The sequence below is a fragment of the Hipposideros armiger genome, unplaced genomic scaffold (genome assembly GCF_001890085.2).
Source record: "Hipposideros armiger isolate ML-2016 unplaced genomic scaffold, ASM189008v1 scaffold_174, whole genome shotgun sequence".
In the NCBI taxonomy this organism is placed as follows: domain Eukaryota; kingdom Metazoa; phylum Chordata; class Mammalia; order Chiroptera; family Hipposideridae; genus Hipposideros; species Hipposideros armiger.
The window spans coordinates 1036724-1055334 of NW_017731524.1; positions in this window are offsets into that span (position 1 = coordinate 1036724).

Genomic DNA, 18611 nt, shown 5'->3' on the forward strand with positions numbered 1-18611 from the left:
GAGAGAGAGAGAGAGAGAGAGAGAGAGAGAGAGAGAGAGAGAGAGAGAAGGAGGGGAGGGGGGAGGAAAGAAACGCGGGGAGGGACCAAGAGGAAAAGCCACAGACTCTAGAGTGGCGATCGGAAAAGGAGAGATGGTCTACGTCCCTTGTACTACCGTTAGATTGTGTGTCTAATATCCCATTTCGTCCGCGACGACTCCTAATGTTTTCCAAAACCTACTAAGCAGCCGCCTGCCAACTTAGAGAGGAGCCGGAGCGCTTCCAGCTGTCCTTCAAGGATTTAGGATCTATCCGTGCTCGTGTTTTTGCAATGAGATGTGCATGAAAACGCATGCCCTCACTTCATGCTTATTATGAAATTATTTTGAGGAAAAGTCACATGTAAGCAAAGTCTATGTTTTATGCATCTGATTGTTTTTTATCTATTAAATTATTTATTTGGATAAAGATGGTAAACATTTCAGGACAGTTTTCAAGTCGCGGGGGGGGGGGGGGGGGAAGTTAGTCTGAAATCGCGTTAAGAATAATGGTACGCTCTGTATTCAATTCCTTGTTTCCTAATAGATTGCGGAAAGAAAGAAATGCTTGCCCTGATATGGATCGCTCAGAATAACTTCACGTTTGCCCCCAAAGGGAGATCAGAACGCTTATTATGCCTAGGGAATTCGAAGACATCAGGCCCCCGTTGAAGATTTAGAAAGGGGAAAACAACAAAACACTGATTTTTCTCACCTAAAACTTTGTGATTCATTCACCTGTCTTGCACAGTAATCAACTGCCCTCACATACTTTAAGATCTCAGGCTAGTTGCCAAATGTGTTACATGAATAACGATATTTTTTTTTCATATTTGGGAGAGTCCTTTTCAGTTTGTCAGGGAAAAATGTGTCTTGTAAATAATGAAAAGAACAATAAGGTTCACAACTTGACTTGTAAAGACAGAAAGGGTAGCTATGCTTAAAAACATGAGGTTGAATTTACACTGACTCTTCCTGCTTGCCTTGCTCTCCTCGTTTCTTCACTTTTTTAACTTGTTGCGTGAAGGTATTTATTCAAGGGTTTTTGACCAGCATATGATTTGAGCATAGGTCAAGCCTGTTCTGTTTATATCTCTACGAATCCTAAATAATTAGGCTTTAAACCTGTCTACACATGTTAATTCACGTCACAAGATAGAAACAATGCTTTAGGAATTAAAAGACTTTTAAAATAAACTGTTAGCACCAGATTCACAGTATTGGGAAATTTCATAGTGAAATTCTGCCATTTTGGTGTTGAAATTATTGTCACAGTTCTCTTTATCATTTTAATTCCTTAAACTTTTTGAAGTTTAAGGTACAAGGAATATGTGACACTATTTATTAATTTGTCTAAGTTTATGCTAAACTTTGGGGGGCATAGCAGTTATGTCTGGAGGCCTTCCTGGGTCACAAAAATTCAGAAAATTGATTGTTGCCAAAATGTAGATAAACTTCTACAAAGATAGCTAAAGTTCACACAGTAGTTTGGTCTAGTTAGTCAATGTATTTTAATATATTCAGAAATAATTTATATTAATTTTACATGCCTCATATCTGTTCTTATTTTAAAATAGAGATTTAGTATATATCACATACATCAAAGCACTTTAAGTCTTTAGGCATGTTTTGGAAAATATTACCTTTAAAAAGTGCTAATGAGTGAAGGAGAGAAAGAAGATATTAAGCCCTGACAAACTGACTTTATTTTGAAATTACATGCACAACTTTGATAAACTCTCATATAGTTTTAAAAACGCTCAACTACAGTTTCTTCATGTTAAATTCTAGACCTACAAATGGAAAAAACAAAAAACAAACAAAAAAACCCATTGGAATGAAGTGCCCTAAATCTGCCCTTACCATTCTCATTTCTCAGATTTCCTTAAACTGTCACTCATCCATTACCTGCCACATTAGGAAGCCACCATGGTGAAGTAATGATTGCTGACCTAACTATAATCCCACGGAGCTTGGAAGCAAACTCCAAATGTTCTGCAGAGAAACCTGTGCCTCCCAGCACGTGCTCCATTCAGAAGCAGGGCTTGGGGTATTTGCCCCTAACTGAACGGACCTTCCTCCCCCTTCTTTGCTCTCTAAACCATTTCTAGAAACTATCACTTATCCTTCTGATTAAACAATAGGATTAGGAAAAGCATATAATGCAAATTAAAATATGCAGAAAAGAAAAGCGTCAAAATTTTTGGATTTTTTTTGAGAAATGTTAACCAATGATTAAGGCAAATAATATGAACAGATAGATAAACCAACTCCACAGAGATTTCAAATTCTCACTCTTTCCATCGCATCTTTAGCTTTCAAAGCTTTTGTCTTGTTTGTTGTTTCACATCTCTGAGTCTTTTAGGTCCTCTCCCTCCGTGTCATCTTCTCCAACCTGCACTCGATTTGCATAAGCAAAACTCAAAGTACTGTAACTGATATTAGAAAATTCTCCCTGTGTTTTGTGAAGGCGTATTGTGCTGAAATCAATAAGACTGTTTAAAATTCAAAGACCTGCAAATCGTTCTGTTTGTCCTTTGATAGGGCCTGTGCTGATTAAAATGCTACCAAGAAAGCTTAATTGCTGCACTAATTAAGAAGTCTTTAATTTCTTTCCTAGGATATCGTTTGAAGCTGAGCTTGTACCCGTTCAGGGAAGGTATCTTCTTCCCTCCCTCTGCCCCCTCCTGGCCCCTCCCCTCCTCTGCCCCCTCCTCCCCTGCCCCCGACGATATCCCTATGAATGAGAACTAATAGAGAGTGTGGCCTCAGGTCTCACCATCTATTACTTAACAACAATCGGCCCAGGATGCAGAGTTCAGTACAGTATGAACTGCAGTTTTGAGAAGAGCTGTAAGGTTGCGGGAGACAGTAAGAAAATGCAGAGTAGCTGTTGCAGCTAAAGTCCCGGTGAATACCTGGGATGACAAGAGGCACTTTAGCCGGAAGATGAGGGCATCCTATTTGGTTAAAAGGGGCAGTGACAAGGAAATGCTTCTACTGAAACAGGGAAACATAAACATATATTCTCAAAACCTTTGGTTTAAACAAGAAGAATAAATATGTAGAAAGGTGGACTTATAGTTGGGATTTGGTAAGTATCATTTTATTTTATGAGTATAAAATCATGAATTCTTTGGGGATTTATTTTTGACCTTTTTATAACCCAGGGAGGCATAGCACTGTATTACATCCATTCCATCCTTATCTATTGACCTATTTTATTCACTGATTTCTCAAGTGGGGAAACTGACTACATGATTTCACAATGCTTTCTCTGTAATCGATAGTCATTTTTTAGGTTTATTCATGCTGCATTATAATTCTGGTAAATGACTGCAAAGCAGAAGATTGTCAGAAAGATACAAATATTGACAAAGCCAGGGTACTTCATGTCTTTACATCGTCAGTGTTTCAATATAGCAATTGATACAGTTTTTGAAAGAGAATATTGAAAATGCATATTTCCTAGAATATTAAAAAACTAAAATAATTGAGTAACTTAAAGGCAATACATGTCTGAATATCTCAACATGTCCTGAGAGCTTTGAGTATCCTGTTTTTATAGCATCACTAAATGAAACAGAAACAATTTGGGCATATGCAGATAGGGCAACAAGAAAAGGTTCACTACAATTTCATTCTTTAAATTTTGCCCAGGTCCTACTGGAAGAAGGCACAGAAAAATACAGATGTATACTTCTGATATTTACTGAATCCCTTTCAGTGACAGGACAAGGAGATAACATGCTTAATAGATTCCAAAGGAGACTTGCCATTCTGAGCACGACGTCACTCTAATTATGTTTACTCTAATTGAAAGCAAGGTTTTTTGGAATCTGAAATTACTTTCAGAATTTTTTTTAAATAATGCAAGTGGATCAAATGTTGATCACAAGCATTTCCATCTTTCAAAATGTATTGGAAAATTAAATGAAAAGTGGAGTTTGGTACGAACAATGCCCCAGGGCAAAAAACAACTAACACTAGATTTTCCAGTCCAGCCATAACACAAATCAATTTGAGCACACTTCTATGGCCAGACTGCCAGATTGTTATGACTGCTAATTCACTCAATCAAAGAGTGCATTAGCACACCCGGCACAAATAGCTTTAACAATAGAGTGCACTTCTAAACAATTCTAAGATATATCACAACAGAGAAGTAAAGAGGAAGATCATTTTAACATCTACATATTTACTAATGGACCTGTTTCCTAAATAGGAAAAAAAAAAAAGATTGAGATAAACTTTAGGCAGAGGATTATTAAAGAGCTATCCAAGTTTGGCAAATCTAGAAAGAAATCAAGGTACCAGTAGTTCACTGATTTTGTTAAACGTTTCTCAGGAGAGAGTCCAAAATTGATGTTTGCACTCCAGTAGTAAATCATTGAAGATGGAGAAATTATGCCAAGTAACTCTCTCAAGCCTTTTTAACTCAGACACACGGCCTCACCAATCAGCTCAGCAGACAAACCCCAACTGCTGCCTGAAGTGAAGGCTTCTCTACTTTTGCACTTTCTGCCTCTGCCTCGCTGCCACTCAGGGTTCCTACTTCTGACTTTTAGGGACTCTCACTTCCATAGTCTCCCTCTTTTTTCCAATCTCTGGCCTCTCTTCAAGAACAAGGAATACAACTTTTATTTCATTGATACATTCTCTAATCAGGCGCAGACAGCGTGGTGATAAATTACCCAAAGGACAGGAGGTGGAGAGTTGAAGGTGAATAAACACACTCTAACTCGAAGCACTCAAACTTTGTGTTACGAACTTCCATTCTTAATAAAGAAGTGGTTAAAATGATTATAAATAACATTGACTTGTTTTACAGCATGGAAACGCATGGACTGTATATATGCTTACTCGATGCATATAGTAATTACCTGGAGTCAAATGGCGCAATTTGGCACCACTCTCCCTCCCTTCCGAACCTCCTTCACTCACCTCCTTTTCGTCTGGTTCAGAACGAAGGTGGCATGTGGCTGGTTATGAAACATACTTAAGGAATCTCTAAACTCATATCAGGGGAGAGAGAGTAGTTGCAGAGAGAAGATACAAAGAAATCATCATGTAAGTGTTTTTCCATCTCCAAACTACATCATTTCCCTGACAAGCAGTGAACTCTTTATGATAATTCAGTTTTATTTGCCCATCAGTACTTACTTCCAGTATATGTGTTCTAATTCCATCTGTGGGTTGGTATTAAGAGTTGCACAGCCAAATATTCGATAACATAACAAACACAGTGAGATCATTTTAGATTTGGATTGTACAAGAAAAAGCAAGTAGAATAATATAAATTAGAATTAATTCCCTTCATCTATTAAATTAAGCCATTGTGAAAGGAATGGCAAACCGGATTGAAGTAAGGTCAAAAAGTCAGGCTGATATTTAAATCCCTAGTTTTCAGTAAATATTCTACCTTTAATTGTACTTTTTCATATATGACATTTTTTCTAATTCTCACACTCCTCTTTTAGTAACCAAAATCACATTTTTCGCTAAAGAAGATCAGTATTAAGACATATGAATTGCTTAAGAGAGACACAGTTGGGGACAAGGGTGGGAAGAAGTCTTATGTAGCGAAAATGCATGTTTAATATTAAAACATAAATTATTGTATACTTTTGTAATTTTAGAGGAAATGCATTAAACTTGACTGTAAAAGTTTCTATTGATTCACTGTCTGCTTTTGTTGTTGTTGTTTTAACTTATTATCTTGGTTCCTTCACTTTTTCTTTGCTTTATTAAATAAAAGAAGAGGTCATTGTCCAACAAATAGCCTATAAAATTGTTCTATTTGAAGTCAGATATTTCAGGATTGTTAGAAGAGAATACTGTTTATTTATTTATTACCCTTCAGAACAAAGAGATTTTTTTAAAAGTTGAAAGAATAACAATTGCCACCTTCCAGCCTGAGATCTTGTATGTCAAGTTTCAGCCCAGAGCAAATTTTTACAACAAGTTATAAACCCCCTGTAACAGAGGGTTTATTATAATGGAAGTGCTGACACAACCTTAACTATAGCGTTGTAAACGGCTATGCTATAATATCCATTAAGCAGAAAGAAAAATAAGCTGGCTGATCAATAATTTATACAAAGAGTACCAACTGCAGACATAATAACTGTAATGTTTGCAAAGCAATCTCTCTGCTCTCCAGGCTTAACAGTAAACGCAAACTAGCAACGCTGTTAATTTCCAACTCCTACAGATAAGAATACAAACAAATTACTTAAAATTATATTTTGCTCAACATTTAGCATGCCTCGATGGAATAAAATAAAATTTAATTATGATGCAACTTGGGCCGGATGCAAAGCTGTTTTGTTTTCGAGCACATTTTATTATGAAAGGACATTCATTTGGAACATCAATTATGGGGAAATAGTATGTTTCAAAGAGTTGACTTGGGTCAGGCAGGCTCTTCTAAGAGTTATTCAGACATGGAAACAGATTGACACTGTTTAACTTCAAAGAAAGTTACTGGGTTTTACAGAGCCACAACCTGAAATACAATACTGCAAGCTCTGATCCGAGTCAACTGTCAGGAAAAACACACCTTGTCATTAGAGTTCATGGGAAAAAAGACATGGGTTTGAAAAAGGTGGCCGTCATTAGCATCCAGTGAATCTTGGAGTGCTCAATTAATGCTAAGCCTCATTTGCATGGCAGCAAGATGTGTTACTTCTGCCTAATACATGTGGATTACAAAATGTAAAAGCTGTTTTCTTTTCTGGAAAATTTTGAAACATATATTTTAGTAGACACCCATATTTATCACTGCTTTGCTTTTTATAGTATCTGCATATGTACAGTGTGCTATATATATTTGTTTGTTTGTTTGTTTTTGTTGATGGCTTTTAAAGCAGGAAAGAAGATTTAAGAGGAGTAAAAGAGGAAAATTAACGGATCCCAAATTGCCCACTGTGTACATATGCAAGGCTAAACCAGCCTGTACATTTCTGAGGTTCCCACCTCCATCACTCTTTTTGTCTGTTCATTTCCTGGGGTGGGGGTTGGGGGGGGAGCACACGGGGTGGAACCCAGTAGAATGAAGAGACTTTGCTATCAGAGTTGTAAAATGGTGTATTACCCTGTGAGCAATTGCACTTGGAAAGGAACCAGTAATTTATATGAGAAGTGTTTAAGATTGCCTGCTCACCCAGTGATCCATGCCAGGTCAGTTCCAGTAATGCCAGAAAACAGAAGGAGGTGCACATCACTGGGAAAGAGACACCTTATATGCCTTAAGAGCTTGTGAAGGGAAGCACTCAAATGCCATTTTCTCAAATGAACTGGTCATTACCATTTAAAATCCTGAGGTGCTGTTGGACTGGGGAGGAGGGAAAGAATTTTTCTTTTGATTTAACAGGGCTCTAAAGTGCTAGTTTTAAGGGGGAGGTGTTTTGTTGTGATTGTCTCAGCCTCCTACTTTAGCAAAGGTTAAATCTTCTAACAAAGGTGCCTTTTTCAACAACGGAATGGAAAAAAATGAACACAACGGCTCTGAGAACATACTTGGACCGTTTTAAACTTAGAAATTAACTGTTTTAAAAATCATCAGTACAAATAGTAATGCAACCCTCTACTAATAATGTCTATGCCAGGTTGTAAGTTGTTAATTTTTTACTTGAATAGATTTTCCCAGATCAACCCCCTCACTCCACTGGTTTTCAAGGGGGGACTGTGGGATACTGTCAGGGTGGTATGTAAGAAATCACTTCTCAGAATTCTTCACAGGCCTCTTTCTTCTTGTTTTGAATAATCAAGGGATAGGCTCTGAGTACCTCCCTTGGGGGAGTGGTTGCATCATTGTCATCTGCAGTCTCACACTTTCCTCACATGTTATAAGAAGTTATTTTAGTTTTTGAACCAGAGTTCAGCTCTTTCATATGTCCAGCCTATCTTCACTTGTGTAGTTAGAGAAGGAACTATTTCCCCTATAAGTTAGTGTTTATAATTAACGGATTGGCTCAAGATTCAGCATACCTAGGATGTTTTGCTGATTGATCCCCATGTGTTTTAGTAACTTCCACCAAACATTCCGATGGGTATGGCAATTAACTTACGCTTTTACACTTGTTGATATGTGTATTTTCAGGTGGCCTCAAGTGACTTCTATCCCTTTTAAATAGCTAGGCTAATGCTTAGCGGCTGCTGCGTGCTCGATAAATGCTGGATGATTGAACCTGCTTCTGTGCTATGCCACCCATTTCCTTTGTCCCCAAATTGCGTAAACTGCTCATTCCCAAATCATACATTATTTGATTCAGAACAGGATATTGAAGAATAACAAAATTTCAGATATGCTCATTTCTGTCCTAATATAAACAAATTTTGGAAAATAATCCATAAGAAAGGCTTGTATCTGGGACCTATACAGAGAAAATCTTTTTTGTAGTTATCCAAGGAGCATTGAGGTATTTTCACTAAGACTGAAAATGTAAGTGAGATTATACTCTGAAGTGCTGCTATGTCTGGTAAGGAAATGTAGGATTGTGTGTGAAATTCTACCTCCCAAGTTATGGATAAGCAGAGGGTATGTGCAATAATTTGTACAGTCTTTACTTTAATACCACCATCACTTTTATGTACATAACTTTCTCTGTTATACAAAGCAACTAATTTTTTTGTGTACTGAATGTATACTGGTTGCTAAGAAAGAAAAAGATATTCATCCTGAACAAACTTTCATATACATTACCTCTGTTGAGTCTTGTTACCACCACAAGATGACTGAAATTTCATGTTAGGAGAGCCTGAAAGATCATTTAATTATAAGATTGCGGATTTCATCTTGCCATTTCCCCATCCAATGGTCATGCCCTACATCACAAATGGTTCTCAGATCTTTCCCTTAAAGCTCAGAGGCAATCTCAGAAACATTTCCAGCATGGAATTGTAGGCAACCTCTCACTATCTCCATTAGATTCATCTTTATATGTCACCCCTGATCTTGGAAAGGAGGAAACTGACAATGAGTAAAATAGGAGAACTTCCCTTTACACTCACAGGGAGTTGATTAAAAATTAAGCCAGATAGACTCAAGTCCTCACTGTTGCCCACCTCCTCAGCTATCCATGAAGGAGCCGTTTTTGAAGTAAGCAGAAAAAAAATATATTTTTCTCATTTCCTATATAAGAGAAATGAAAAATAATAGACTGGCAGAGTTGGATCTAGTCTCATGGTTCTCTGCCTGTTTCTACCACTATAGGATAGTGTAGTGAATATCATATAGTATGGTATCATTTACACACACACACACACACACACACACACACACACACACACACATATATTCTCTAATAGAGCTACTAATGTGTTCTCAGTGGTGGGTTAGATGTATGCACTTAGGTACTACAAGGCGTTAGGGAAATACTGTTATTTGAGGACAAGATTTGAGATCATGAGAAATACTTAACCAGTATTTGATGTTAGAAAGTTAGTCAAACCAGCAAAAAACCCTGGGGTTCCTTGCCTTTTGTGACTACTCCTGATTTCCTTTGGTTAGAAAATGGCAGCATCTACCAATAAGAGTCACCTGTTGAAGCACTTTGTAAAATCAGGGAGTAAACCAGCAGTTGAATATGTAAACACAATACTTTTCTGGAGTCTCTTGCCAACTTTAGTTTGCTTTTCCAAATGGAACTATCCAACCTCTTCCTCCTATCCTTTTTCATCCTGATTTCTAGAAAGGTTACTCTACTTCTTTTCCAAGAGATGATTCAAGGATCACTCACAACTATTCCCAGCAGAGCAACAGCATGCCCTTCTGCTGCCCCATTTAAATTGTCTGAACTGCATAGCTTTCTCATTTACTCTCCCTTTATAGGGAAGCTGCAAAGTAGAGAAGACTTCAATGGCCTTGCATCTTCAAAGAAGCTCCTTGAGCTCTGGAATGCAACAAAGTGGGGAAAACCACTGAACGCCAGGAAATGTCAACAATGAGACCGGAAGTCCTGGGCAGGTGGATAGGAGCCTTACTAGAGGCATTTTCTAGGACAGGGCAACCCATTCAGCTGAACAAGAAAATGGGTCTTTTCCCTACAGAAGCCAATTCAACTGATTTTGAAACACGCTGATAATAGCATGTGCACAATTTTAAGTACGTGCTTTCCTGAAGGTTCTTTGTTATATTTTTATGCAAATGATTTGATTGACAAATTAATGATAATTATTACTAAAGGAGAATTGAAATTTTCAATAGTCTGAACATTTTGGTCCTAATAGGAAACTCTAGGCCTTGACAAAGCATTAAAAAGACATAAGAGCAAACTAATTTTAATAACTATCATGCATTTATGCTTATTTGTAGTCCATTTCAAGTTGAATTTAAAGGAAAGCAAAAATGTTCCCAAATGCTATATGCCAATAGTAGCAATTGGAAGTTTAACTACTTCTAAGCACAGAATATGAAAGTACAGGATTAATAATCTGTAATTGATAAGCTTCATTGTAAATATAATAGGTACTAGATGGTGCATTCAGCAACTAAACAAATAGTATTTTATATGCAAATGTAAAGAGATAAACTCATGACTTCAATATTACATATAACCTTAATATTCAGGAATAATTATCATCAATTTATTAATAAGTTTTCTTAGCCAAAATGTTCTAATAAGTCTTACAACTTGTTGAATATCCAAAAGCAGCCTAACAATCAATCAGGAATTGTCAAAGGTACATATGCAGTGATGTCTATACATATTACATTTATGTATTTTAATATCATTAGTCTTCATAAAACATAAGACATTAAAAATCAACAACAAAGTAATGCTGTATTTGAAACCCTCTAAATGCATATGATACTTATGCTGAATATTTTTAAAATAATATTTTCTATGAAAATTTACTTACAGTTTTACAGTTTGATAATCTCTTATTTTAATGATATGATCACTAAAATACCTTTTCATAGTTTAGCTACACAGAAACAGTTTCAAAGAATTGCTTTACGCACATTCACACACTCACACATGCTTATTTTCAGAATGCTCTAAATAGCAATTACTTTCTTTAGATTTATAGTCTTTAACTCGTGGTATTTTTGGTATCCAAAAAAATATTTACTTTTTGTTTCCATTTAAGTAATTTCAGTCCAAAGCACTTACTAATCGTAACAACACAGCAATCGCTTATTTTGTAAACATTTTGCTTTATTATCAGCCTTTGTTTTCTGATACAATGCTTTAAAAATATCCTCTGTTGTATAAAAGACATTGTTGCAAAAAGGCAGCTCAAAACTTGTCCTTCCCTTCCTTTCATTGATCTGTTGCCTCTTAGGTAATACGAACAGCTGTCTCCAGCTCACCCACAAGCAAGCTGAACATAATAATAAGGTAGTGTTACTGGCCTATGAATGATTACACAGAGGGTGCCAGTTCTTTTTCATTAAAGATAAGCTAACAAAGATACCACAGATTAGAAAACTGGTTAGCGAAAGCAAGCGAGTGCTTCTGTCTTGAAGGTTTAGTCATTTCTCTGGAACTACTGAGTTTTTCTTTCAGTTGGGTTTCCAACAAGGTGAAGGTGCCCTCTGTAGGAGACTCCCAGTAAATGCTGCTTGTTTATATTTGGGTGACAACACATGTTTTTTTGTTTGTTTGTTTTTCCCCCTTTCCAATTTATAAACAAACAAACAAACAGGGTATTCTGTGTTAACAGAAGTTTGAACTCTTTATAAAGCCTACAAGTAAATTAGTATAAAGCCCACAATCAACTATGTAAAGGGTCTCTTCAAAATGAGAAAAATTGAACCTGGAGAAAGCTGTATAGTGCAGTGGTGCTTGATATTTACTGATATTGTGATATATAACAGAATGGGCATTATAAATTCAGGGGAGCTGCTGAAAGCAGAGATACAGGTCTTGGCATAGTTGAGGAAAAAGTGGGTCTAAACAGAAGAATCCACATAGAGAGACATATTCACCACCTAATAAATACACCTCCCCGAAAGGTCTTCTTCTCTTTCCTTCTTATAAAGGTTACCATAATGCAGATTCATTATCAGTCCCACTGGGTAACATATAGCTCTGTAAGAAATTGCTTTTGTTAGCATGCTCATGGAAAGAGATTAGCTATTTCACCAGATCTCCTGGGGCTATTTAAATTTTTGGGAATTCTCTCTGTAATTTAAAATGAAAGTTAAAGCCAATGTGAATAGACTAGGGAAAATCTCACAAATTAAACCTCTCCATCTGGAAGTTTCTTCATCACTCACTGCAAAAGTGTAAGCTGAAATCACATGTGTTACAAGCAAGAGGAATTTCATCAGTAAGGATGCAATTGCATGTAAATTCATGTTTTAATAATTAAGCGTTTGGGTTGCAAAGAAACACCTAAAATTTAAATACTTAACAGGGTTTTGGATTTAAATGTTGGTCTTTATAGACTTTACAGAGTGCTTAGAGTTTATCATCGAAGCTATCTATTTACATTTTTTGGACTATGACTTCAGCCTCTATGGAATGTATGTAGGAGAGTCTAGTATCAGCTGTATTGCAGGTTAGGGGACAAACAAGTGGGAAGCACAAGGCAAAGGAATATCTGCCTCCTTTTACCTATCTGACTTAATTTGCCTTCCAGTAACAGCTCCAGCATCCCTAATGGGTAAGTCTCTGTTCCCATAGCACCAAGTACATACCTCAACTACAGCAACATTTACGGAGCCATTATGATATGTGCCAGGCACTGTGTTAAATAGTGGATATAGATTATCTCATTTAATCCTCACAACACACGAAAAAGACAGGCAATTATTTTTATCCCAAAACAAACAAACAAAAAAAAACAAGAAACTGAGGCTTGAGAAATTAAATTACTCGCCCAGTCCACTTCCAGGGCCTCCTTTATTTTCTACTCTGAAATGCTCCCTTCTGAGCTCACGGATTTCCCCCCATGACTGTCTTTCTCATGCTCAACTTCTTTGTCTGCCTGTCTTCCTAACACAACTGCCTGGTGAATCCCCAGCCAGGATGAACACAGCAATCTGCTATCCCTCTGGATGACTGAGCATCGCTAAAGACTCTCCCACAGCTATGCAGATCGGTGTCCTTAATTACATACTCACAACTCTTAGTTAGGAGCTTTACATGTAAGCTCGTTTATCCAGAAAGGATGCTGAGTAAGCTCACATCATCACATTAATACGAGGTCAGGGCTCCAGTTAGTCTCAGGGATGGCTGCAACCAGAGGTTGAAATATTTCCTCATACCATCTCTGATCTCTACAGACACGCTTTTTTCAGGAAGTCTTCCTTAGTTTCTCAGCCTGGCTTCTTTCACACACCTGGATTCATGGTGCCTGACAGCACCCATTCTCAGCACTCCTAACTACACCACCAGAGATGGATTGAGATGAGCTTTCTTGATAGTCAAGGTCAGAAATCCAAGAAAGGGCTCCGATTAGTCACTTTTGGACAGATTTTCATTTCTGGGTGAAGAAACTTGTCAAGGACAGCATTCAATAGTGGTTAAGAGTGTGTGGGATGTGAAGCAAGACACCTGGAATTCAAAACCTAGTCTGTGTGTGACCTGGAACAATTTTACATCCTTGTGCCTCCATGTCCTTATCTGAACATGACAGATATCTATCTACTCACATATCAGTCACCAGAGCCAACGAGGCAAAGTCATTTAAAGGCATTAGAGCTCACACTTGAGGGATATACTTAGCATGGGGGTTGGGGGGTGGGGAGCTGAGAAATTTTCTAGAAGTTTTCTAGGCTTTTCTAGAGGAAAGATTGAGGAGTGCTAGACAAATTATCAGATGCCAACTATACAACGATGAAAAACGTATGCTGTCCTATACCAGTGCAGGGCCACTTAACGATATTTTTTATGTGTCCTTAATCAGTTACATTTCTCCTTCCCTTCAGTGATAATTCTAAAACTTTCTCAGATTCCAGATCCAACCCATCAAGTACTGGATACATATTCTCTTGACAGTAATTCTATTACAACAATAAATTTAAGATCATCAAGTCTTCATCATTTCCTGCTTGGACTGCTACTAGAGCCTCCAAGCCGACTCTCTTTCCTAGTCTCATCCTTTCTCCATTCACATTTCCAGATCACACTGGAACTGATGTGCCATCGTCAATATAAATCTGGTCATGCAGTCCATATACTGACAACTCTTCAGTGGCATCTCTTCAGCTTCAAAATGAAGTCCAAGGTGGTGCTGAGCATGACCCAGAAGACCGTCTCTACTTCCCCTGCTTTGTATTCGAATATTTCCATGTATAATTTTTATTTTAGAAATTTTGAAGTGCTGAACCTGAAAATTAAATTATGCTATTCCTGTGGTGAAAATCCATTGCTTCTCATTAGACTTTGAACAGCTGTGTCCTTTTTCTTCACAGCATTATTCATAACTTTTAATTTACATTGGATTGCTTTCTTTTTTTTATTGTGTGACTATCTCCACTGCTAGTAAGTTCCTTTAGGACATTTCTATTTTGCTCCTTATAGTATTCTCTGTCCAGTGTAGTGATTGGAATATAGAAGCTATGCAACATTCATTGAGGATAAATGAACTACTACTAGTAATACAAACACAGCATGTTGTTTCACACATCTGGACTTTTCCTTATGACTACCCCAACATTTATTTGCTCAGCTAACTTTGTCTCATCTTCCAAGGAGGATTCTATAAATGTACAAAAGTGCAAACTATCTCACATCTATGCTATCATATTTTCATGTGTGCACCTCTATTTAATTACTTGTTATGCTTTATGTAGCTGTGTGTTCGTTTGTGGCAGGGAACAGGTCTCAATCATCTTTTAGTCACCCCTTAGCATGATGCTTAACGTAGGACAATTCTCAATTTAAACTTTGTTTTCTTTAAGACACAGGTTAAATTCTACCGGATTGACCAAACAACTTTTGAATGAATGTAATACTATTCAAGAATAAATTATTTAAATAATTATACGCTACTTCTTCTTTAATGACTTTCCTGATAATCTGAGCCTAAATGCTCCTCCTCTTATCATTTATTTTATCTGCTATTTAGCTACTAACCCAATGCCTTGTGAAATTTATTAAAACGATTGCCTTGAACTGTTATTTTCTCCGTGAGCAGTTTAAATTTTGAATAGGTTTATAGCTCATTTTTTTCATCTCACCAGCTAGAGAATGGGAGATTTTGTCCTATATAATCCTAGGAAAAGGCACATATGCATATAATAAGTATGTGTTCATTTAATTCAATTTGGATAAATTTGAAGTATGTGTAAATTCAGAGACATTTAGAATTGGCTACTATATTAGTAGCTTTTTTGCATAGCAATACAACCCAGAAACTTGTGGGTTAAAAAAAAAATTACTATTTCATTTATTTTATGCTTTTTATTTTTTTGAAAGCTTGGATGGTCCTTTTGGCCTGGGTCAGCTAAGCTGAGCTGTATGCTCTATAGTGGCTTCATTGTGTGCCTGGTAATTGGCAGAGCAGTTGGGCTGAGATTTCACCAGGTAGTTATGTTGGCAGTGAATAGTCTTGAATATGTTAACTGGGGGACATCGCAAAACATTCTCTAGGTGCTATGACCTGAATTGTATCCCCAAAATTCATGTCTTAACCCCCAATGTAACTGTGTCTGGAAATAAAGTTTTTAGGAGGTAATTAAGAATAAATCAGACACGGCCGGCCGAGTGGCTCAGTTGGTTAAGAGCTTGCACAAGAGTGTGAGCTCTCAGCTGCAGGGTCTCTGGTTTAATTCCCACATGGGCCAGTGAGCTGCGCCTGAGCTGAGCTGCCGCTGAGCTGCCAACAGGTGGCAGGATGGCTCAGTTGGTGAGAGCACGTGCTCCTAACAACAAGGTTGCCTATTCCAGATGGTGGACTACGCCCGCCCGCAACAAAAAATTGAACTCCACACCTTGAGCTGAGCTGCCGCCCTGGGTGGCTCAGTGGATAGAGCGTGCGCTCTTAACAACGAGGCTGCTGGTTCGATTCCCACATGGGATGGTGGCTACACCCACCCACAACTAATTGAACACAGCACCTTGAGTTGAGCAGAGTGACTGGACTCGGAGCTGAGCTTGCTGCACCCTCCACAACTAAGATTGAAGGACAACTTGGCTGTTCCTCTTCCCCAATTCCCCAATAAAATCTTTAAAATAAATAAATAAATAAATAAATCAGACAGAAAAAGACAAATGTCATATGATTTCTCTTATATGTGGAATCTAAAAAAATTAACGAACGAACAAAACAGAAACAAACTCATAGATTCAGAGAACATTTTGAGGCTTGCCAGATGGGAACAGAGTTGGGGGGATGGCTGATGGGGGAGGGGATTCAGAAATACATATTTGTAGTTACAAAATAGTCATAGGGATGTAAATGATAGCATAGCAACTATAGGCAATAATATTGTAACAACTAGTATGTATGCTGTCAGATGGGTACTAGATTTATCAGGGTAATGGCTTCATAAGTTATATGAATGTCTAATCACTATGTTGACCTGAAACTAATATAATATTGCATGTCAACTATAATTTAAAAATAAAAATTTATTTTAAAAAGATTAAATGAAGTCATTAGGGTGCGGTCTTAATCTAATAAAGTTGGTGGCTTTATGAGAAGAGGAAGAGAGAGATATTTCTTTCCATGAGCATGCACCAAAGAAAGTCCACAGCAAGAGGGCCTTGCTGTGTCCTCAGGACAATGCAAGAAGGCTGCTGTCTTACAAGCCAGAAACCTAATCAGCTGGCACCTTGATCTTTGACTTCCAGCCTCCAGAACTGTGAGAAACAAGTATCTGTTGTTTAATTCACCCAGTCTATGATATTCTGTTATAGCAGCCTGAGCAGACTAGACTGTAGAATATACATCTAGGAGTGGACTGGCCTGATAATAGGGTGTACACATCTTCCAATTGATTAGATGGGGTCAAATTGTTTTCCAAATTATTATACCAATTTACATTTCAAAAGTTGTTCTGCTTCCTTCCCAACACCTGATATTCTAAAACTTTTGAAATTTTGCCAGCCAGGTGGGTATGAAATGAAAACCAATTACAATTTTAATTTACATTTCCTTAACTACAATTGACAATTTTCTCATTTTATTTTGGCCATTCTGATTTTCTTCTTCGGTCAAGTGTCTATTCTTTTGCCCATTAAAAGTTATGCCATATGTTTTTCTTTTTCATGTTTAGAATTATTTTATGTATTCTGAATACTAATCGTTTGGCAATTATATGTGTTAAAAATATATTCACGTCAGCCTGTGGCCTAGATTTTCACATTCTTTGTGATGGTTTTTGATGAACATACATTCTTAATTTTAACAGAATCAAATTGCTACTTCTTTTTTTGTAGATTTCTATTTTTGTATCTTGCATAAGAAATTTTCCCTACCCTAAGAACACAAAATTATTTTTTAGCTTTTTTCTATTTTTTTATCTTTGTACATTTAACTTTTTAATACATTAATGGGTTTAACAACAGAGATAGAGGGGTGAGGAGAGATGGGCAAAGGGTATTGCTATTGGCATCTAGTGGGTAGAGGGCAGGATTACTGCTAAATATACTACAGTGCACAGCACCATCCTTCACAACAAAGAATTATCTGGACCAAAATGTCAATAGTGCTAAGGTTGAGGAATCCTTGGAGTAGTGGTTTATATAATACAACTTTAATCAGTATTCCTAAATACTTTATGTGTGCTTAAACAGAAAGTATACTCTACAATGTTAAGAGTAAATGATTTCTATATTCTATATACTTCTTTAGTTAATTTTGTGGCTCAGGCTTTCATAATCTTACTGATTTTTTTACTACATGACTTTTCATTCTTGAGAAAAACTGTGCTAAAATCTCCCAGAATGTGGATTAGTCTAGTTCTTACAATTACATCAGCTCTTGCTTTAAGTTCTTTGAAGTTTTGTTGTTAGGTGATTCAAGGTTAGAATACTTCTGTCTTTCTGGTGAATCGGAATGTTTATCATTTTAAAGTGACTATAATTTTCTCTGACATCTTTTCTTATGTCTGTTTTGCCTAATATTTTTATAAACATATCCGATTTTTTATTTGGATAGTATTCATCTTTTGTAATCCTTACAATCCATTTATTTTACCTTTTCTATGTCCTTACATCTTAGGGTGTCTCTTATAAACACGATGGAGCTGCTTTCTTTCTTTCTTTCTTTCTTTCTTTCTTTCTTTCTTTCTTTCTTTCTTTCTTTCTTTCTTATGACTTGTCAACTGATGTATTTTTCCAATTGTGATAAAATATGTTTAACATAAAAACATTTTTTTAAAGATTTTTATTGGGGGTTTGGGGGATGGGAACAGTGCTGGGGAATTGGGGGAAGGGGAACAGACAAATTGCTATCCTTTTGTTCTTCAGTCTAGTTGTGGAGGACGTTGCTTCACTGGCCCAAGTTGGCACCAAGTTGGCACCATCATTGTACTCTTCCTGGGGGAGGCAGATCAGCTGCCAGCTTCTGGACGCCTGCTCACGGGCGGCTGCTGGCTACACACGGTAGCCCATGGCAACCCACTGCAGCAGGGGCCTACACCGTCTCCGGTGACTCACAGCAGCCCAGCTCCAGGTTGAGCTGTTGTT